The sequence below is a fragment of the Microcaecilia unicolor genome, chromosome 2 (genome assembly GCF_901765095.1).
Source record: "Microcaecilia unicolor chromosome 2, aMicUni1.1, whole genome shotgun sequence".
Taxonomy (NCBI): Eukaryota; Metazoa; Chordata; class Amphibia; order Gymnophiona; family Siphonopidae; genus Microcaecilia; species Microcaecilia unicolor.
This window is the reverse complement of record NC_044032.1, coordinates 170,810,260-170,833,724: the sequence shown is the minus strand read 5'-3', so window position 1 is coordinate 170,833,724 and position 23,465 is coordinate 170,810,260.

Here is a 23,465-nt window from a genome sequence, read left to right as displayed (position 1 = left end):
TATCATATCTCCCCTCAGCCGTCTTTTCTCCAAGCTGAAGAGCCCTAGCCGCTTTAGCCTTTCCTCATAGGGAAGTCGTCCCATCCCCTTTATCATTTTCGTCGCCCTTCTCTGCACCTTTTCTAAGTCCACTATATCTTTTTTTGAGATGCGGTGACCAGAATTGAACACAATATTCGAGGTGTGGTCGCACCATGGAGCGATAGAAAGGCATTATAACATCCTCATTTTTGTTTTCCATTCCTTTCCTAATAGCTAACATTCTATTTGCTTTCTTAGCCGCAGCAGCACACTGAGAAGAAGGTTTCAACGTATCATCAACGACACCTAGATCCCTTTCTTGGTCTGTGACTCCGAACGTGGAACCTTTAATGACGTAGCTATAATTCGGGTTCCTCTTTCCCACATGCATCACTTTGCACTTGCTCACATTAAACATCTGCCATTTAGATTCCCAGTCTCTTAAGGTCCTCTTGTAATTTTTCACACAATTTAACGACTTTGATTAACTTTGTGTCATCAGCAAATTTAATTACCTCACTAGTTACTCCCAGGTCATTTATAAATATGTTAAACAGCAGCGGTCCCAGCACAGACCCCTGGGGAACCCCACTAAGTACTCTTCTCCATTGAGAATATTGACCATTTAACCCTACTCTCTGTTTTCTATCTTTTAACCAGTTTTTAATCCATAATAGAACACTACCTCCTACCCCATGACTCTCCAATTTCCTCTGGAGTCTTTCATGAGGTACTTTGTCAAATGCCTTCTGAAAATCCAGATACACAATATCAACCGGCTCACCTTTTATCCACATGTTTGTTCACCCCTTCTAAGAAATGTAATAGATTGGTGAGGCAAGATTTCCCTTCACTAAATCGATGTTGACTTTGTCTCATTAATCCATGCTTTTGAGTATGCTCTGTAATTTTGTTCTTAATAATTGTCTCTACCATTTTGCCCGGTACTGACGTCAGACTCACCGGTCTATAATTCCCTGGATCTCCTCTGGAACCTTTTTTTAAAAATCGGCGTTACGTTGGCCACCTTTCAATCTTCCGGTACCACGCTCGATTTTAAGGATAAATTACATATTACTAACAATAGCTCATTTACTAAAAGGGTAGAAAATTAATGGAGCAGCCTCCCAGTGGTGGTGCTGGTGGAGGCCAAATGAATAACAACATTCAAGAAAATATGATAAGCATAAATGATTCTTAGATGCAAGGAACTGTGAAATTGGGTAGGTTGTACAGAATGTATTTATTTATGACATTTATATCCCATATTAGCCCGAGTAGAGCTCAGGTTCAATGTGGCTTACATAACAATTAGAAAAGCATGAACATGTTCAAAATATATTAATAGAAAGTAAAATACATCATATAATGTTAGACCAGTAAAGCTTGAGTTAAGAATAGATGTAAGTAAATCCTTAGGGGCCTGTTTACTAAGCCACACTCTAGGCGTGCTAGCATTTTTAGCTCGCGATAACGTTAGAGACACCCGTAGGAATATATGGGTGTCTCTAGCAGCATGTGCTAAAAACGCTAGCACACGTTAGTAAACAGGGCGCTTAATGATTTAAGCTAGATAATTGAGATAAGGAGGAAAAAGGTAAAGAGCTAGGAATAACTGGGATAGACAGGTGTAGTGGGAGGTGGGATGAGGTAAAAATTAATGCCATGGGTTTATTTGAGAAGAGTGCTTATTTCCTTAAAGGCTAGATTAAAGAACTGAGTTTTCAATAGAGTTCAGAATTTGATGGTTTTAGGTAAGGAGTTCCAAATTTTAGTGTCTTGATTTGAAAAGTTAGCAGTATGGATTGTTTTGTAGGTTACTTTCTTACAATTCAAGAAATGTAGGATAAGATATTCTCTAGATGATTTAGAGGCATTATGTCAGGATAGTTCAATGTGGCTGCTAATGTATTTTTGGCCCGAACCATACAAAAGTTTGTGAATGGAGGTACATAGCTTGATTGGCAGCCAATGCAAATCATACAGAAGGGGGGGGGGTTGATTTGGCGAAGCATGGTAGTCTGAATATAAGACGTGCGGTAGTGTTTTGAGTGGTTTGTAATTTTATGTAAATAGCTATCACTGAATTTACCGAACGTGAAACAGCAATTAGAGCTCAAAGGAAACCACATGTAAATAAGATACGCGGAAAACCTACGTGCAGTCCGGTAGAGTTAGTACCTAGAACATGCTCAGAACAGTCACAGTAAGCATCAGTGTTCTGCGCTTGCCCATGAAAGAAACCCCAGAATGGTAACAACCGTGTCATAGACATGAGGATTGATTCATTTTTTTACTATTCCATGACACTGCTACATGTGGAACATACACACATATAATACACGCACATGGTACATTTCTCTACAGACAATAAACGAACAGGAAGTTTCCCACACAAGTGCTGATACTATTAAGAAATGAAGACACAGTGCTTTCCAATGAGAGGAACACACACGTATAAATATATGCATATTTCCCCACACATGTGCATGCAGATACTATTTAAAAATGTGCTTGCCAGATTGCTCCACTGAGAAATTGCACTCACACAACAGCAGCTCAGACCTGCCAAAAATTTTGGAATGTTACAAATACACATTCCTTTCTGTGCACTGCTCGGAAACATCTGTGCATCACACGGAATGCTCATTTTAATACTAATGAGCTTGTTTTTATAGATTTGCATAGCATTTTCATTCACTGCTTCTGTGAACATTAAAAGCAGTGCCAAGACCATTTGAGCATTATGTGCACCATAGGAGCCAACTTTTCAAAATTATTGGGGGGTGCTAAGCCCAATGGAAATAACCCCTCCCTGGACACATACAAGGAATTTTCTCAATATTGGGGGTGCTCAAGCACCCACAGAGTCGGCTCCTATGACGTGCACAATAACATGCATGCTAAACTGGATAAAACCGGTGTAACTGAAACATTGTAAGCCCGGTTTGCTTTGTGCATTCCCCCCCCCCCCCCCCCCCCCCCCCCCCCCAGACAGCAAGGGGCTGATTAGATAGCCTTCATGTTCCTATCTGCTGTCATTTTCTTTTTTTCTAATGTGGCTTTTATTTCTTGTGCCCTAGAAAACCTACTGTTAACATCAAATGTTGATTGCAATTGCTCATGGTAGAGCATTCCTCTACAGTACAGCTTTTATCTGCACAATAACCAGTTCAAAATTATCGCCAGGGCTTAAATTTATTTCCTACTGCATTGCAGTTGATTCTGGATGACTGCCTAAAATTACGTTAATGGGACGTTTCCAAAGAGATGATGAGAAACCATTTGCCTACTACTGAATTTATATATTGGGCTATAAAAATTGCATAACAAAAGGCTAAACATGGAATCTGGCTCTCTCAATGGGCTATAATGTAAAGTTAATACTATCTATCTGTTTAAATAGCAAAAAGCTTCTTGTGTGTGTGTTTGGCTGCCTTCTTCATGATTCTTATTGTAATTATTCATTCACTACTGTACAATATACAAAGTGTATTTGGCACCTCCAGATGCAACTGTCATAAGTCCAAATACATAGATTCACCCCAGCAAGGAAACAGTAGCAATAAATATTTGTATTTAACTTAACTCATAAAAGGAGCTACTGTAGAAGGACACCAATGTTAAGGCTATCCATTATCCAGACAGTCGCATGCCATGTTTTTTTTTTCAATATTGGCTGTACTACCTTTCTCTAGAGCAGAATTTCTCAACCTAGTCCTCAGGATACACCAAACCCATAATAAATACATATAAGATAAATGTGCGTGCACTATATTCATTGTATACAAATTTATCTCATGCATATTCGTTGTGGGTATCCTAAAAACCTGACTGCCTGTGTATCACAAGGACTGGGTTGAGAATGCCTGCTCTAGAACAACAAGTGGGTCTTCAGCACCCCAGGGCCAAAATGTTCATTCATCCATCCCCCACCCCCTCCCCGACATAGATCACATCACACAGACTCCATGCTTTTGAAGGTCTTTCAGCTTTTTCTCCTTTGATCCTTCAGGGTGGCACTTGGGGCCACGGTCCTCTCCTGGCACCCCCCTCCCCCTGTATCCAGACAAAGTTTTGATGTTGCCTTTCTGTTTATATAATTGCCATGGATTTGAAGTTACACGTTCGTAGAATGACATGTATTTCTTGGAATGGCCTCGTAAACAAAGGCTTGATGGCAATTCAGTTAAATGATTTTTTAGATAACCATGATTTCCATCACATCCCACAGATCAATCCAGAGACAAGTGGGTTATGTCCCCTACTAGCAGGTGGATATAGAGAGAACGCTAGAGCTCTGCCATATAGTATACTCTGTAGCAGCCTCATTTTAAGTATTCTCTCTATCTCAGCAGGTGGATGGGCATCTCTTTTACAGCTCTGGCTTGGTGCTTGCTCCTTACTCCTAACCTGATCCCTCAGTCTTAGTTGAGCTAGGGGTTCTAGTGTGACTCGGCTTGTCTTGGGGGTTCACCTGGTGGTGCGAGGTCCTTCCCCTCCTTGCCCACCTCTGTGCTCTTCTTAAGGGCTGGTGATCTATCTAACACATGGCAATTGGACTCACTCCTGCCATTTAAAAAAAAAAAGGTTTGTGTGGTGGTTTTGCACCATTTCCTGGATCTGACTCTGCTGTGGTTTTCTCTTGGTGAGTTCTCCATGAAGGTCTGTATGCTTCCCTGTCTGGCTTGGGTCTAGGCTCTGTTCCCACGCTAGCTTTGACTCTGAGCTGGTTTAGACTTATATGCCGCTGCCTGCTATTTTTTTCCTTGTTCATGCGTGGTCGGGCCTCTTCCCTGTCTGTTTACCGGCGGTTGCTGGTTTCTCTGCTGCTGTTTTGACCCGGTGGTCTTTCCCTCATGGTGCTGAGGTTCTGCTGGAAGTTCTCTCTGGTGAGCTTTGCGCACTCTGTCCACCATCTTACCCCAGCTTCTGTCTTGGAGCACAGATCTCTGTCCTGCGTGGCTGCAGTGTGCTGCCAGATCTGGCCAGTGCACCGCCCTTGGCAGTGCACAGGGAGCAGCTGCGGGTCTCCTTTCCTTCCTTTGCCTGTCGGTAGAGTACTGTGGCTGTTGAGCCTGGCCCCGCATGGTAGTCGCTCAAGTGTCGGTGATAGTCCTTGCTCGGCCTGGACCTGGTCAGCATCGCTCCCTTATGGGATACCGACCCGCACATCCCTATATGGAGTGGGGTGGTGCTTGGTTTCCCTCTGTTGGCTCTGGTCCAGGATCTGGTCTCAGACTGTTGGGCCAGGTTGGGCCCTGCTCCGTTTCTGTGGTTCGAGTGTTACTTTGTCTCAGGAGCTTGAGCCAGGCTTCATCTCAGGATGTTGGCCTTCTTTCTTTCTGGCTGTTGAGCCTTGCTTCCTCTGAAATGGTTGAGCCTTGATCCCTCTGTGGAAGACAAGCCTTGATCTCTCTCTGGAGGTCAGGCCTGGCTCCATCTCCGGATGTAGAACCTTGCACCATCCCCGGACATCGACCCGAGCCTTCTCCGTCTCCGGACGTCGAGTCAAAAAAGATATCACGGAATTAGAAAAGGTTCAAAGAAGAGTGACCAAAATGATAAAGGGGATGGAACTCCTCTTATATGAGAAAAGGCTTAAGAGGTTAGGGCTCTTCAGCTTGGAAAAGAGACAACTAAGGGGAGGATATAATAGAGGTCTACAGGATTCTGAGTGGTATAGAGTGAGTAAAAGTGAATCGATTTTTTTTTTTTTTACTCTTTCAAAAAGTACACAAACTGGGTAGGTAATGAAACTAAATGGTAATACTTATAAAATGAATAGGAGGAAATATTTTTTCAGTCAATGGTTGGTTAAACTCTAGAACTCATTGCCAGAGGATATGTGGTTACAGTGGTTAGCATTTCGGGGTTTAAAAAATTTGAAGTTCCTGGAGGAAACATCCATAGTCTGCTATTGAGATACACATGGGAAACCACTTCTTGCCCTGGAATTGGTAGCATGGAATGTTGTTACTATTTGGGTTTCTAGCAAATCCCGTAATAAAGTCCTTCCTTCTTTCAATAATGTGTTGGAGTGTTAATTGAAATTGGAGGAAAAGCCTCACGTGGTGTGAAGTGACTCCTTGTTTCGCAATATACACTGTCATGTGTCTAAGAAGTACTCACTCGCATCATTGGCATAAAAACCTCCAATCAATCAGAATGTGATATTTACTATGTAATCACTCTAAATCCAGCTGAAGTCACTCTCAATTTGGAGTTCTTTGGGACTTATCTTTTGCAGTTCTACATTCCGATTTCTTTCCACAGCCAACTGTGGCCAGAGTTTTGGGTCCTATTTGGGTTTCTGCCAGGTACTTGTGACCCGGATTGGCCACTGTTGGAAACAGGATACTGGGCTAGATGGACCATTGGTCTGACACAGTTTGGCTGTTCTTAGGAGTTGTAGTGGTAAATGTGAGAGGGCGAGAAGGGGAAATGAGAGGAAAGTGTCCTACACCCTGTAAGGAAGCTTGGGGCTTCTGTTTACATTGGTATAGTGTGCACACTGTTTTCAAGTATTCAGTACTGAAATATTCTGTGATGAGTTAGCTATAATAGCTTTCTCAGTGGGCAGTTTTGCCAATGGAGAGAGGTGAACATGAGTACTGGTACCAGTTTGTTTAATATATTTGTTAATCTGGACAGAAAAAAAAGGGGGAGAAGCATGACAAACTTGTTGATTAGGCAAAGTAGGCAAAACACAAGTAAAATGTAGAACACATGAGGATCTAGTAAGACTGGTGACATGGAGGCATATTTTCAAAGCACTTAGCCTTCCAAAGTTCCATAGAAACCTATGGAACTTTGGAAGGCTAAGTGCTTTGAAAATGAGCCCAATGGGCATCTAAATTGAGTCATTTTAATTTAAATGGGATATAAGGAATCATATTTCATAATCGTGTCTATCGCAGTTAATCCTAGCCCTTGACCTTTTTCATCCATATTTCAGTTATCTAGCTTAAATCACTAACCAGGGGGGTCACGTGATGACTGCTTCCTGAACAGCAGCAGGAAGGGAGAGCTCCCTCGAATTCTTTGCAAAAAACCTGCTATTTGAAATATTTTTTACACCCTGAAGAATCCCAAATAACGCGAAGGGGCAGAGAACTCACAGCACAAATTGGGCTATAATCGGAGGAACGGGAAGAGCGGTATGCCCACTAGAAATCAGGGCGCCATAAAACATAAGCACACTCCCGCGGGAAAGGCTGCCAAGATGGCGATGTCTCCAGATCCTTTACCTGGGCCGGAAAAAAACGCGGGAGAATGGGCAAAAGAGATATCCTCAACAGTAGCGGCGGCATTGGAGGATCGACTAAATAAAATCCACTCTGCGGTCGAGGAAATTAATGAGAAATTTGACACGCAGGCCCGCAGCTAACAGAGGTGGAACAGCGCGTGCTAGCTCAAGAAGATACGACAACGGGTATGGCGGCCCAGATCGAAACCCTGCAAAAAGAAGCAGCAGCTCTCAGAGCACAGGTGGAAGAGCAAGAGAATAGAAATTGCCGCAATAATCTGCGAGTCGTAGGGCTTCCAGAGGAAGTGAAAGAGGGAGAACTTTACAAATTTTTTAGCGAATGGCTCCCTATGCAGTTGGGCCTGGGAGGAGGAACTGGCGCCTGGCAATGCGATCGTGCACATCGTATAGGGAGCCGGAAAGAAGGAGATAATAAACCTAGAACAGCAATTGCCCATTTCCTCAACTGGCGAGAGAAAGAAGCGATGCTAAAGCAGGGAAGAACCAGACAAACGCAACTAGAATACAATGGACATAAACTCTTACTGTTCAATGATTACTCCTTGGCGGTGGCGCAGCTTAGACGAGCAATGGCCCCCACATGCTCCCAAATGTACAGCAAGGGCATCAGATTCTCGCTTCTATATCCTGCGAAGTTACGAGTGTGGCATGAAGGAAAAGCACTGATGTTTCAAGAAGCAGCAGAGGCCAAAGCGTTTATGGAGAGATTGAACAGAGAGGCACCAGCCAGAGAATAAATGTTGAAGGAGACACATCTCCGCGGGACAGATCGAATAGGATCTAATGGTTTGATTTAACTTTGTTTTCACCCCCTGTTTGCATAAAGAGAGCCAAGCTGAACAGACCTAGTCGGAGGGCAATACTGTTAATAAGAGAAACCCTGAGATTGGAGCCTGATCGGAGTTACCAGGAGAAACACTCATGCCCCCAAAACAGGCTAAAAAGATATGATCAGGATATCATCAAGGTACTGCTCCTGTGAGGTCTGGCACTAAGCAAGTGGACGGTGGGGTAACCATGATCCTGATGCATTGGCGCAGAGAAGGTGCAGCCCAAAGTTCCAGAGAAAAGTGCAGAGCTCTCGAGCAACAGTTAATGTGATAATCTTAGCAAGTTATAAGAATGTTATGTACATAGGTTGTGTTATGCTGATCTGGCTGTGGGGGACTGTTACGGGGTTAGGGGGTATACTACTGGGCAGGGAGTTCGAGGGGGGGAGTATGATGTATGTTTCTTGCTGTATGAAGACGGGAAGGAGAAGGATGATGAAGAGGAGGAATCAGAAGGGCTTTGAAGGGGAAGAGGGAGGGGTGGGAGGGAGAGGAGTTAGGGTCAGTGTGAATGATGGGGAAGGAGGCAGTAAGGGGGAATTGGGAGGGGGGAGGAAGGGAGGGGGGAGGGAAGAGGTAAAGAGCCTGCAAAGGGGAAGATGGAGATGTTGTTTGATGGAAACTGAAATTCAGAAGCAGAGAGTTCCTGGTGGGCTTAGCTGGGAAGCCGGCAGGGAACAAAAAAAGAGCAGAAAAGACGGCATGAGGATTACAGACTATAGAGTGGGAAATGGTTAACTTGAAGATACTATCTTTGAATGTAGATGGGATTCACTCCCCAGTTAAACGTACCAAAATACTGTCCTGGCTTAGAAAAGAGGGGGCGGATATCGCCTTTCTCCAAGAAACCCATTTGTCCAATTCGGAACATGTGAAACTGAAGAGAGGGTGGGTGGGAGAGGTGATATGTTCATCCTTTAACAGCAGACAAAGGGGAGTTGCTATTTTAGTACACAAACAGCTGCCTTTAACCATCCATAAGGTATTACAAGACAAGGAGGGAAGGTATGTCATAGTGTTGGGAGAGTTGTGGGGCCGAAAGATCAGCCTTTGTAATATATATGGGCCAAATACATACAACCATAAATTCTTCTCAGATATAGTGGCACAGATGGCGCTGTATCCGGAATACCAGAGAATCTTGGGAGGGGACCTCAATATTACTGCAGATCCCACTATTGATTGTAAACCAAGTAAATCCAAAACAAAGGGATGGGACCATAGAGGAGTCAATTTTTTGATACACCAACTGGGGTTGATTGATATGTGGAGAATTCTACACCCTTATGATTCAGACTTTACATTCTTTTCCAATCCGCATAATTCATATTCTAGAATAGACTACTTTCTGGTATCACAGGCCCTATTCTAGGTGTCAAAAGCAGCACACATACTGGATAACACATTGTCAGATCACTCAGCACTCGCATACTCCATAGAATATACTAAGGGAGCCTCGGAGAGGGTGTGGAAATTTTCCCCTACACTATACAGAGACGAAACGTTTAAAGCATACTTGAGAGAGAAGTGGGCAGATTATCAAAGGGATAATAGAACCCCGGAAGTGAGCCCAACGGTATACTGGGAGGCGGCCAAGGCTGTACTGAGAGGCCATATCTTAGCGTACACTGCCCGGAAAAAGAAAAAAACAGAGGCAGAGCTGTTAACCCTGTCGGCCGAGTACCAGCAAGTGCGTAGACAACATATGGGAAGCATGGATAAAGAATACAGGGAGAAATTGGGTCGACTTCGTAAATGTATTGATCAATTGCTAAATGCCAGAGCTGAAAGGGACATATATTTTCAGAGATTCAAACTATTTCAATGGGGCAACAAGGCAGGGAAGCTTATGGCAAACCTAGTGCGACCGTACAGGAAAAGACAGATTGTTACATCAATAAAAGACAGTACAGGCAGAGTATATCATGAAGAAACTCAAATACATAAACAATTTGTTCACTATTACCAATCCCTATACGCAGTACGGGAATTAGACCCACTGCAGAGAGATGCTTTCTTTGAGGGCCTACAAGTGCCGCAGATGACCACAGATCAAGCACAACGATTAAGCGCCCCTATAACAGATCAGGAGGTCAAGCAAGGCATTAAAGCACTAAAGCTGACTAAAGCCCCAGGCCCAGACGGGTACGGGCCTGAATACTATAAGATCTTAATGACAGATATTACTAAACCACTGGTCGATTTTTTTAATGATCTCTCAGGGGGAGGAGCAGACGGGCAACATAATCAAAATCTGGCACATATTATCTTAATCCCTAAACCAGGAAAGGATCCGGGGCAGGTGGGGTCTTACCGCCCAATATCCTTATTAAACCAGGACGTTAAACTTCTAGCAGCTATCCTAGCCCGAAGAATGAACATATCTCTATCTGGGGTGGTGCAGGAGGATCAGGCGGGATTTGTACCGGGCCGGTACGCCTCAATTAATCTCATTAGGGCATTGGCAGCAATCCACACTTATAAAGGAACAAAGGGGAGTGAGGTCATAGCGGGGTTAGACATGGAAAAAGCTTTTGACAGCATATCGTGGCAGTATCTTTTCTGGGTGATGGAGAAGTACGGGATTAGTGGCAGATTCATTGAGTGGGTTAAGACCTTATACACTAAACCAAGAGCGAGGCTGATGATAAATAATACCCTAACAGAAGACTTTGAGTTACAAAGGGGAACAAGGCAAGGATGCCCGCTGTTGCCTCTCCTGTTCCTGATGGCAATTGAACCGCTGGCGATTAAAATAAGGCAGAGTGACAAGATTAGGGGGCTTATGGTGGGAGGGAAAGAGATCCGCATTAATTTATTTGCAGATGATATCCTTTTATACCTGCAGGATGCATTTACTCATCTAGACCAGGCATTACTCTTAGTAAAGCAGTTCGGGGACGTATCGGGGTTAAGGGTCAATTGTGAAAAATCTGAATTACTTCCATTAGCAGGAACCCAAGTCAACTCAAGGTTTGGTAGTCTCCCTATACCACCAGTATCACAGGCAATGCGCTATTTGGGGATCTTTTTGAGTACTAATCCATTAGTGATGTATAAGAAAAATATAATGGAACAAATTGATAAGATCAGGATAACTTGTGAGAGATGGAAAGACCTCCCCCTGTCACTTTATGGCAGAATAGCATTGGTCAAGATGGTTCTGTTGCCAAAATTATTATACCCATTGCAAGCAATTCCCATATGGATTAAGAGACAGGACGAAAGACTATTTAGATCCACTATAAGATCATTCATATGGAGGAATACAGGCGCACGCATAGGATATCAAGTGTTAATACTTAATAGGGAAAGGGGAGGCCTTAATCTACCTGAGCTACGCCTTTACAATGTGGCAGCTCTGATGCGTATAATATACGAAGGTATTAGTAGCCAGTCAAAATTCACTCCAAATCATTGGTGGGAGGAATGGTGCAAACCATACTCGTTTATAAATCTAATACACACCCCGCCAGGACTAGGTACCATTGCAAACAAACAGCTTAGCTTTCTTACACCGCTCCGTAAGGCATGGAAGTGGTGGAGGAGTCGACAGGATAGAAGCCCATTTGCCTCGCCCTTTCAGAGATTGGTGGGGCTGGTAGACTTCCCGGTGGGTATGGGACCCTCTGTATTTAAAAGATGGGCAGAAAATGGATGTGTGACATGGGGAGACTTGGTGTCCACGGAGAGCAATAGTTTCCTTCCCTTCTCGCAAGTGAAGGAAACATGGAGGATCCCAAATAATCAAATGTTACAATATCTGCAAGCACGACATTACTGGTCACAGGCATGGAGGAAGTATGGGAAGGGATGGACATACGGGAAAATGGATGAGATGGTGTTATGTTTACCCCCAAAGGGCAATAAATTATCTATGTGGTATAAGTTGACGAAAATGGCTGGGCCAGCTGATGGGAGGGGAGGAATTGTCTCTGCATGGAATAGAGAAATGGGAACTGATTATTCGCAGCCTCAGTTTAATTTCCTGTTTGTGTCATTAGCAGAATTTGTCAAATGTGCGGACTGGCAAGAAACTCAGTTTAAATTGCTACATAGGGCATATATTACTTGTGAAAAGGGAAAGAAAATGAGGCTGTGGGAGTCGGACATATGTTCCAAATGCCAGGCGGGTATAGGCACCTTCATACATAGTTTCCTGGAATGCCCGAAATTGGAACTATGGAACCAACTCTTTGGGGTATTGAATGCAGTGCTCCAGGAGAGGGTAGAGTGGTCCTACCATTCGCTGCTGTTGGGAGACCAGACAGATCTACTGGAGCAGGGGTTCTCTCAGCCACAGCGGAGATTTTTATATATGGCTACCCTGGCAGCAAAAAAAATCTATCCTACAGTGTTGGACAAGGGAAGAACCAGTACCCTATAATTGCTGGGTGGCAAAGGTCAAAGAAATAGCAAAATATGAGAACACATTGTATAAGTCATCTCCAAACTCAGACAACAGACAGTATGCACTGCTTTGGCAGAAGTTAGAGGAACTGTTAAGACAATAAGGTTTCCTAGCACCATGGATGATCACAGGGGGGGGAGGGGGGGCAGGCCGGGGGGGGGGTTTCGGGGAGGGTGGGGGGAAGGGGAATAGAAGAAAATGTCAGTGCAATTGTGCTTCATGTATATTATTTGTGTATATCTCTGTGACGAAGGACATACTGTTTTAAGTGTTGATGGTTTGTATTACATAGTGCATTGTATAAGCATGTATTGTACCGACGACAATAAAGAGAATTGAAAAAAAAAAAAAAATCACTAACCAGCTTATAATCGAAAGAGAAAAACGCCTATATTTTGACCCAAATTGGGAGATGGGCGTTTTTCTCGCAATGGCACCCAAATCGGTATAATCGAAAGCCGATTTTGGACGTTTCCAACTGCACTCCGTTGCAGAAATGAATAAAGTTGATGGGGGCGTGTCGGAGGCGGGACTGGGGTGTGGTTATCAGCCAAGGAGAGATGGGCGTCTGTAGCTGGTAATCGAAAAAAAAGGCGTTTTTACCGCGATTTTGGGTCACTTTTTTTGGACTCTTTTTTTTTCACAAACAAGTCCCAAAAAAGTGCCCCAACTGCCCAGATGACCACTGGAGAGAATTGGGGATGACGTCCTCAGACTCCCCCAGTGGTCACTAACCCCCTCCCACCAAAAAAAACCCCCACTTTAAAAACTTTTTTCCCAGCCTGTATGCCAGCCTCATATGCCGTACCCACCTCCATGACAGCAGAATGTGTTCGATCCTCTCACAGCCTTTCCCTGAGTCAGATGTGGCTCTCGGGTGCACTACAGGGTCACATCAGCATTGCATTGTGGTGGGTGTAGGGTATTGGGCTCCGTGATTTCATTAGCTTGTGTTACAGTCTCATGATGTTGGTAGTTGGTAGGCTCTTCTCCCATGGTGCTTTTCCCCCTGCCTACTGGGTCAGAGTGTGCCCTGTTGTGTTTCCTGTTGTAGTCCATGCGGTAGTGGCCATTTTTGTAAGCCAGTTTTAGTTCCCTTTCCTGTGTTTGCCACATTAGAGAACTTAGTTCTTACCTTGAATGTGGCTGAAAGAGGGCATTGTACAGCATTCTGCCAGCTCTGACCTACTGCTAATCTCAGTACCAGGGAGACTCGTAGCCAGTGGGGCACAACCTCTGCAGTTAACTGTAAGTAAACGTGCTTATTCCAATAAAGGACATTTTCAGAGAGATTAGTCTTCAGGTGTCAACTGGTGTGCCAATGTTATACAGCAACAACAAGTCCTAGAGGCCTGCGTGTATGCAGGTCTCTGGAGCACTTTTAGTGGGTACCACAGTGCACTTCAGGCAGGTGGACCCAGGCCCATCCCCCCCTGCAACACTTGTGCTGGTAAACGGGAGGCCTCCAAAACCCACTGTACCCACATGTAGGTGCCCCCTTCACCCCTAAGAGCTATAGTAGTGTTGTATATTTGTGGGTAGTGGGTTTTGGGGGAGGGGGGTTGGGAGCTCAGCATCCGTGGCAAGGGAGCTATGCATGTGGGAGCTTTTTCTGAAGTCCACCGCACTGGCCTAGGGTGCCCAGTTGGTGTCCTGGCATATCAGGGGGGCCAGTATACTACCAATCCTGGCCCCTCCCATGACCAAATGGCTCAGATTAGGACGTTTTTGAGCTGGGCGTTTTTAGTTTCCATTATCGCTAAAAAAAAAACAAATACCCAGCTCAAAAACGTCCATTTTTTTCGAAAATACGGTTCGGCCCGCCCCTTCACGGACCCGTTCTCGGAGATAAACGCCCATGGAGATAGGCGTATGCGTTCGATTATGCCCCTCCACGTATTTCATTACATCTGTTCCTATCTCAAATTTCACTGGTCTAACGTTATATGATGTATTTTACTTTCTGTTAATATATTTTGAACATGTTCATGCTTTTCTAATTGTTATGTAATCCACATTGAACCTGAGTTCTACTCGGGCTAATGCGGGATATAAATGTCATAAATAAATAAATAAACTAGAATATCATCATTTACACTTGTTCTTCAGCTCCTTATAGAAGTACCCTTTTTATGCAGTTGGACTTGTTGCAAACAATTTGTGTTAGCAGCATTAGAGTGCGCTGTTAGTGCTCTATAAGGGGTCCTTTTACAAAGGCATTCTAGTGTTTTTAGCGTGTGCTGAAAATAAGTGTGTGCTAACTGAGAGACGCTCATATATTCCTATGGGCATCTCTAGTGTTTAGCACATGCTAATAATTAACGTGGATTAGTAAAAGACCCCACCCCTAAATGATGTAAAACATACATATGAATCTGAAATGACTATACAAGAGGTAATGTGTAAAAACAATTGCAGTGCCAAAATGTTTAAAAAATAGTTTGGAAGTTTTGTAGGGAGGGGGTTGTTTATGATGGGGGAGGGAGTTGGGGCACTGGAGGGAGGGGAGAAGGGGGCAGAATGTTTTACACACTCAAAGGTACTTTACTGTGTTGGCTTGGATTGTGAACCATATATTTCTTCTATTTTCGTACACAGTTTTATGTGTTTGGAAAACTTTTTATATTTTCTGTTTTGTATTTTGTTGTTTGCTGGTTCAACAAATCAAGCTTTGGAAAAAAAAATCTTGAAAGAAATTATTGCCTGCTGACCAAAAACTTAAAAGGAGAGGAGTGAGTGACGTTCTAAGAGGACCATGATCCTGGCATCACTGTGGGCAATACCATGAAATCTTCAACTCAATGGGTCGTGACGCACAAAAAAAAAAAACCCCAACAACAATAACAAATAGAATGTTAGGAATTATTGGGAAAGGAATGGAAAAAAAGAATGGCATAATACCTCTATCTTTCTCTCGATCCATGGTATGAGCGCACCCCTTGATCACTGTGTACATTTCTGGTCTTACTGTCTCAGACTATAGAAGAGCTGGAAAAAATGCAAAGAAGGGCAATAAAAATGATGAAGTGGATGGAACGGCTCCTCTGTGATGAAAGACAGAACAAGTTAGGGCTCTTCAACTTGAAGAAGAGGCAACTGAAAGGGGTTATGGTTAAAGTTTATACAATGATACAACAGGTAAATAAGAAACAGTTATTTGTGCCTTGAAACTACCATGGCTAGGGGACATTCCATTAAATTAATAGACAGCTGACTGCTAATTTAAAACAAATTGGAGAAAATATTTTTCTTTCAACCAACAATCAAGCTATGGAATTTGTTGCCAGAAAATGTGGCAGGGCATATAGCAAAACTGGGATTAAAAGGGGTTTGGACAAATACCTAGAGAAAAAGTCCATAAACAATTATTAGCAAAGTGAACCTCTTTGGGGGGCAACTGCAAGAAATGGATCTATCTTTTGGGTACTTCTAGTGGGCTCGATTGATCATTGTCTCTGACAGGATGCTAGACTTTATGGAATTTTTATCTGACACTCCACTTCATATATCATATTCTTCTGCTACCTGGTCCCAGTCCAGAGAGAGAAATCACTGATGTTGCTGGCCCAAATGCAGAGAAATGGTATGATAAGAGAAATGGGCAGAGAAGCTAGAAGGGAGGAGGTAATGAAGAGCATTGAGGGAAGAATATACGCAAAAGGTGAAACATGATAGAAAAAGATGAGCAAGATAAGAAAAGAGAAAAATTAGTGAATAGAGGAAAAAAGCAACAACAAAAAAATCCAAAACCAAACTCTAAAGTTTGGATGGGACTAGTATAGCAATCTTGTCATTTCAAAACTCTCACAAAAGCAACCCTAATTTTGAAAAGCAGCAATATAAATACACACTAAAACATCAATACATCTTCTACAGGGAAAACAACATAAGCTGAACTGCTACAGAGCTAACAGAATAACACACATCAGTTACACATATAGAAAGCTAAATAGGCAACATGGTAATGCTTGTCTTTACAATCCTTCAGAGACTATCCCCCACCTACATGACCACATTGATCGACCTCCCACTCAGAAATACCCTGACAACTGCTCGAAACTACCTTTTACTCCACTTCCCAAACTGCAAAGGAGTAATATACAAATCTCCCCATAGCACAAGGTTCTCCTACCTCACAACCCAATCATGGAACACCCTGCCCTCATAGTTAAGAAGGATAACCGACTTTCTTACATTTTGCAAAATACTGAAATCCTACCTCTTCACAAAGGAGAGCGGAAATTCAGATCTCAACGGATCTTTGTATGTTGTGCTGAAGTGTGATGAAATCAACCATGCTACAGGCCCAAAAATTAAAATGTGGAATAGCATGGGGAGTTTCCAGGCACTCAGCCCATTCAACTGTTATCTCCTAGTCAAGGCAGGGTTAAGTTTTTGGCATTAATGAACCTGTAGTAAATAGCTCAGAGACTTGCTAACCCAATAAATCTCCAAAGACCTGGCCATAAAGCCTTATAACTAGTATACCTCATACTTAAATCATGCTGGCAGTATTTGGCCTTCTTTTGACCTTTGTAAAGCATGAAAAATATTTTTTGCAAACTTCCAAAATGGTCTTTTTAAATATTGTGTACTACTACTACTATTTAGCATTTCTATAGCGCTACAAGCCATACGCAGCGCTGCACAAACATAGAAGAAAGACAGTCCCTGCTCAAAGAGCTTACAATCTAATAGACAAAAAATAAAGTAATCAAATCAATTAATATGTACAGGAAGGAGGAGAGGAGGGTAGGTGGAGGCGAGTGGTTACAAGTGGTTATGAGTCAAAAGCAATGTTAAAGAGGTGGGCTTTCAGTCTAGATTTAAAGGTGGCCAAGGATGGGGCAAGACATAGGGGCTCAGAAAGTTTATACCAGGCGTAGGGTGCAGCAAGACAGAAGGCGCGAAGTCTGGAGTTGGCAGTATAGTCTACACCTCCTGCAAATGTTTGACCCTTTTATTTATTTTTCTAATGTACGTATTTGATCACAAGGATGTAGCCAGCAGCGCCCATTTTTTTTTTTGGTGGGGGGGGGCCAAGGATGAATTGAGGGGGTACACATTTTCTTTGTGTTCTCCCCCCCACCCCGGGCATTCAGAAACTTACCTTTTGCTGGCAGTGATGCCCCAGCCCTACCAGCTGAAGAGATCCACTGGCCAAAACCTGATCTGTGCTGCCTCAGCAGTGAGGGTGTCGGTGGCATGCTTTCCTCGCTTATCCTCGATTCACCCATGAACTGAGCAGAAACTGGAAAACTGAGGCAGCACCAGACTGGGGGAAAGGTTCAGGCAGTAGATCTCTTCGACTGATGGGGCTTGAGCCCAAAGTAGCGGAGGCCCAAGCTCCCAAGCTTCTCCCATGACTATGCTGTGTGATCATAATCTCCCCTTTTAAAATTAAGTGCAGTGGGGTTTTTTAGTGTGATCTCCAGTAATGACAGATTGATCATACTATGATCACTGCTACCTAGCAACCCCACCACCATTACCCGTTTCACCAATTCCTATGTTCCAGTAAGGACTAGATCTAAAGGAACTTCCCCTCTGGTCGATCCCTATACCAGCTACCTCCCTAGCATTTACTCTGTTAGTATTGGGGAACTGAAATCTCCTATTATTGTGTTACCAAGTTTGTTAGCCTTCCTAATTTCTGCTAGCATTTCATCATCTCTCTTCATCCTGTCTAGGCTGGGGTCCCTGCACATGTAAGACAGACAAAAAACTAATGTTGCAACAAAGATTTGTGTACATACAACTGGAACCAGGGCCGTGCCTAGGGTCTCTGGTGCCCCCCTGCAGACTATCAGTTGGCGCCGCCCCCCCCTCCGTCTAGCAGAGCAGGAACAGAAGGGAGCAGGCAAGTAAGCCGGACCTCAGGAAAAAATAACACTGTATGTATCCCTCATTGATATGTCTCTGACTCTAAAGTTTAGCAATTTCATAAAACAAAATGTATTTTCATAACACTTCAAAGATTTCCAACTCAAAATAGGAATGCTAATTCAAAATGTGAGCAAAGTCCTCTTAGTTTCCAAAGATTCTTTTTCTAATCTCCTTTGCACCAAAGGATATAATTCAGATCAAACATTTATCTCTGATCAACTATCTCAGATCAAATATTTATTTCAGATCAAATATTAAGGTTTCCTTGCTTACAGTCACTTAAATCTACCTAGCCTTTATATAGCTTATAGGATTTAAACACTCTTAAACTGAAATTCACCCTTTTCTATTCTTCATAAACTTCAAGTAATCCTGAAATATTCAGATCCTTTTCTCACTAGACTCAAACTTCAATCTCCACCAACCTCTTTTCATTCATATTTTCTCATTTACCACATAATCAGGCACTCTTTTATAATTTCAGTCAACACACACAGGAACTCACAGCTGCATGTCTCTCTTGGCCAAACCGACGGTCAGTTGCTGTCTCACTCTGTTCCCTTCCTGGCAGATTTCTAACAGAAGCTGATTATCCAATCAGAGAGCTCTATTTGAATGCAGATTAACACACAGCCACTGGGAATTTTTAGTCAAAAACACTAGATAAACCCTTCGTTTTTGGACCAAACTTCACACTTTTGATCAGAGCCATAACCTAACATTAAGGCTGTAAACATTCCATCATTTTTATCCATAAATATGCAAATGAGAACCTCCCACAAACGGACAAATTTGCATATGATTTAAACAAATCTGAGCATATGACAACCAAGTACAGACTCCCAGCACCTGAATTCTGCAATTAGATTTAATGCAAATACTTTTAAAACTTATTTTTAGCACTTTTAAAATTTCAGGTTCTCTTTAATTTGAATGCTGTTCAAGCTCTGAAGGTCACCCTGAGTGAGGAGTTATCGCCAAACCAAAGCATATATAGCAATCTGGTTGTATTCTCTCAAATAACTTGAAGAGCCTGCCTGCCTCAGTGAATACTGCTGAGTTGCTTTTACTTCTGGGTTTACCATGAAAAGGAGGGCAGGGGAGATAGGAGAATCGGAACTCCAGGTAAAAGATTTTGCAAGTGAGCGGAAGGCAGGGACGGCAGGGCAGCAGCGCCCCTCGAAGGCAGGCGCCCCCCTGCCTTGCTTACCCCGCTTACCGCATTGGCACGGCCCTGACTGGAACATACTGGAACACAGATAGGTCTTGACTTAATGTACTTCAGGCTGTTTAGAAATCCATCTTGGACTTCAATTATATCATTCACAAGGCTTTAACCATTTCATAAATCCTGCTCAGGGACTACATACACAGTAAATCTACTTCTTAACATATGTAGCACACACAATACTTCAACACACACAACATTAGGTAACACCATTTAGGAACTTTATAATAATAATAATCACTTCAGAATCTAGGATTCCAATTACTCTGGGGGCTTTGCTGGGTCTGCAATAGTCTGGCCTCCCAGCCTTCAAACAGCTAGGAATGCTGAGGGGTTGCCAGAGTCCTCAAGCTCTAAGGACCTAATAAAAAGTCCACAAAGGGTGAAAGTTGTTAAACATAAAGGTTTTATTCTTTGAAAAGGACTTACATTGTATGGATATTGATAAACTGTGGATTTCTGTATTTGTATGGGAGTTTACAGTAGTGAGTGGAGGAAGGGGATGTTTTATTTAAAATGGGGATCACGGAATTGATTGATTTCTAGATGAGTGAGTATTTTATACAAATTTGTACTTTGTCTCTTATTTAAATTTTGATGGCTGCTTGTATTGCTGTTTGTGTCCTGAATAAAAAAGTTTAAACTTAAGGGCGCTGATAAAAGAAAAAAAAAAAAGAAGCTCTAACCAGTTTCCATAAGGGTAGAACCACTGGAATAAACCAGGCATTATGTAAACACTGCTTGAGTCTGCATTTACAGTATCTAATCCTCTCCAGCTCTATATAAATATCCCACTTCACTGTGTAGACCCTACTTTGAAGCGAACCAGAGCACTTTTTGTCCTAACATAGAACAGTTCTCTTTTTAAACTGGGCAGGTTTGGTTTGAAAATACATTTTCTTATCAAAATATATATAGATTTTTTTTTAAGGAATGATCTTGTGGGTTAGTTAACCTGTGTCCTCTCTTACTTCCTCCTCCCCTTCACATTTTTATTCCTCTCCTCCGTCTCTCCCCTGTCCTTCACTCCACACTGTCACAACACCACCTGAAAGAAGCTTTTGTAAGGGCAACAAACCTTTTTGTAAGGAAAGTAAATAAAAGTAAGAGGAAAAGAAGGCCACTTTGGTTCTCAAATGTAGCAGCTGAAAAAGTAAAACAGGTTAGCCTTCATAAACTACAAGAGATTGCAGAAAGAGGAAGACAGATTATGAAGTTTATGAAAACTGATCTTGTGCAGTTTTTACATGGTAGTTCGATTACTAACATGACATCTCACGATCGTATGTTATTAAAGTTTCCAACAGTTCGTTTAACAAGATTTAAGAAAATGTTTAACTCTTCTCTTCATTATTTAGTTGCATCTCAGTGGAATTCACTACCTTTAGAAATGCATATGCTCAGGAATTTTCAGTTATTTCGTAAAGTTTGTAAAATCTTGTTTCACGAATATTTGATATAACTAGGTGTGTCTATTATATATTTTTCAAAATTATGATGAGTGATATATGACATAATATAGTTCCTGAGGTTGTCTCAATATTCTTTTTGTTAATTTGTAATCAGTAATGAATTATGTATAGGTATTTGCAGAGAGTAAGCCTTGTATAACACAACATAACATTATGGAATAAGTAGATAAATATGGCTTAATGGATCAGTCAGCATGGATTCAGCCAAGGGAAATCTTGCCTCACCAATTTGCTTAATTTCTTTGAAGGCGTGAAGAAACATGTCGATAAAGGTGAGCCGGTTGTTGAAGTGTATCTAGATTTTCAGAAAGCTTTTGACAAGAGTTCCTCATGAGAGACTCCTGAGAAAATTAAAGAATCATGAGATAGGAGGAAATGTTTTGCTGTGGATTAGGAATTGGTTATTGGACAGAAAACAGAGAGTAGAGTTAAATGGCCATTTCTGTCAATGGAGAAGGGTGAATAGTGGAGTACCACAGGGATCTGTACTAGGACCAGTGCTATTTAACCTTTTTATAACTGATCTGGAAATCGGAACAATAAGTTAGGTGATTAAATTTGCAGATGACACAAAACCATTCAAGGTTGTTAAAACACATGCAGACTGTGAAACATTTTATGAAGTCCTTAGGAAATTGGAAGACTGGGCATCCAAATGGCAGACGAAATTTAATGTGGACAAGTGTAAAGTGATGCACCTTGGGAAGAATAACTCAAATCATAGTTACCTGATGCTAGGGTCCACCTTGGGGGTCAGCAGCCAAGAAAAAGATCTAGTTGGTGTTGTAGACAATATGCTGAAATGTTTTGCCCAGAGTGTGGCGGCGGCCAAAAAAGCAAGCAGGATGCTAGGAATTATTAAGAAAGGGATGGTAAATAAGACCAAGAATACCATAATGCCTCTGTATCGCTCCATGGTGTGACCTCACCTTGAGTTCTGCATTCAGTTATGGTCGCTGTATATCAAAAAAGATATAGTGGAATTAAAAAAAGGTTCAAAGAAGCGCAATCAAAATGATAAAGGGGATGGAACTCCTCTCAAATGAGGAAAGGCTAATGAGATTAGGGCTCTTCACCTTGGAGAAGAGATGACTGAGGGGAGATATGATTGAGGTCTATAAAATCCTGAGTGGTGTAGAATGAGTAGGTGTGAATTGATTTTTTACTCTTTCAAAAAGTACAAAGACTAGGGAACACTCATTGAAGTTAAACGAAAATACTTTTAAAATAAATAGGAGGAAATATTTTTTCACTCAGTGAATAGTGAATCTCTGAAACTTGTTGCAGGAAGATGTGGTAACAGCGGTTAGTGTATCTGGGTTTAAAAAAGGTTTTGGACAAGTTTCTGGAGGAAAGGTCTATAGTCTGCTATTGATATAGACATGGGGGAAGCCACTGCTTGCCCTGGGATTGATAGCATGGAATGTTGCTACTATTTGGGTTTCTGCCAAGCACTTGTGACCTGGATTGGCCACTGTTGGAAACAGGATACTGGGTTAGATGGACCGTTGGTCTGACTCTGTATGTCTATTCTTATGTTACCTTTTTAATACTTCTGTAGAGTCAGGAGTAGTCCCGGAGGACTGGAGAAGACTAGATATGGTCCCTTTCCACAAAAGTGGAAGGAAGAGATTGGCACTATAGCCCAGTTAGTCTGACTTCTGTGGTAAGCAAGTTAATGGGAACAATTTTAAAATAGAAAATAGTGAAGTTTCTGGAATCCAATAGATTACAGGACCCAAGGCAGCATGGTTTCATTAGAGGCAGGTCTTGTCAGAGAGTTGCATTAAGGGAGAGTGCTAGATGTGATGTATTTATATTTTAGCAAAGCCTTTGACACAGTTCCACATAGATGACTAATAAACTGAGTGCTCTCAGTATGGGCCCCAAAGTGACTGACTAGGTTAGAAACTGGTTGAGAGCAAGGCGACAGAGTAGTGGTAAATGGAGTTCACTCTGATGAATGGGGTGTTACCAGGGGTGTGCTGCAAGGTTCAGTTCTTGGATTGGTTCTTTTTAACATTTTTTGTAAGCGATATTACTAAAGGGATGTCTGGTAAAGTTTGCCTCTTTTGAGATGATTCCAAAATATGCAATAGGGTAGATACCCCTGATGGTATAGATAACATAGGGAAGGACCTAGTGAAGCTTGAAGAATGTTCTACAATTTGGTAGCTAAGATTTAATGCTAAAAATGCAGGATCATGCATTTGAGCTGCAAAAATCCGAGGGAACAGCACAGTTTAGGGGATGAAGAACTTTTGTGCATGAAAGAGGACCGGGACTTGAGTGTGATCATTTTGATAATCTTAAGGTGGCCAAATAGGTGGAAAAAGCGATGGCAAAA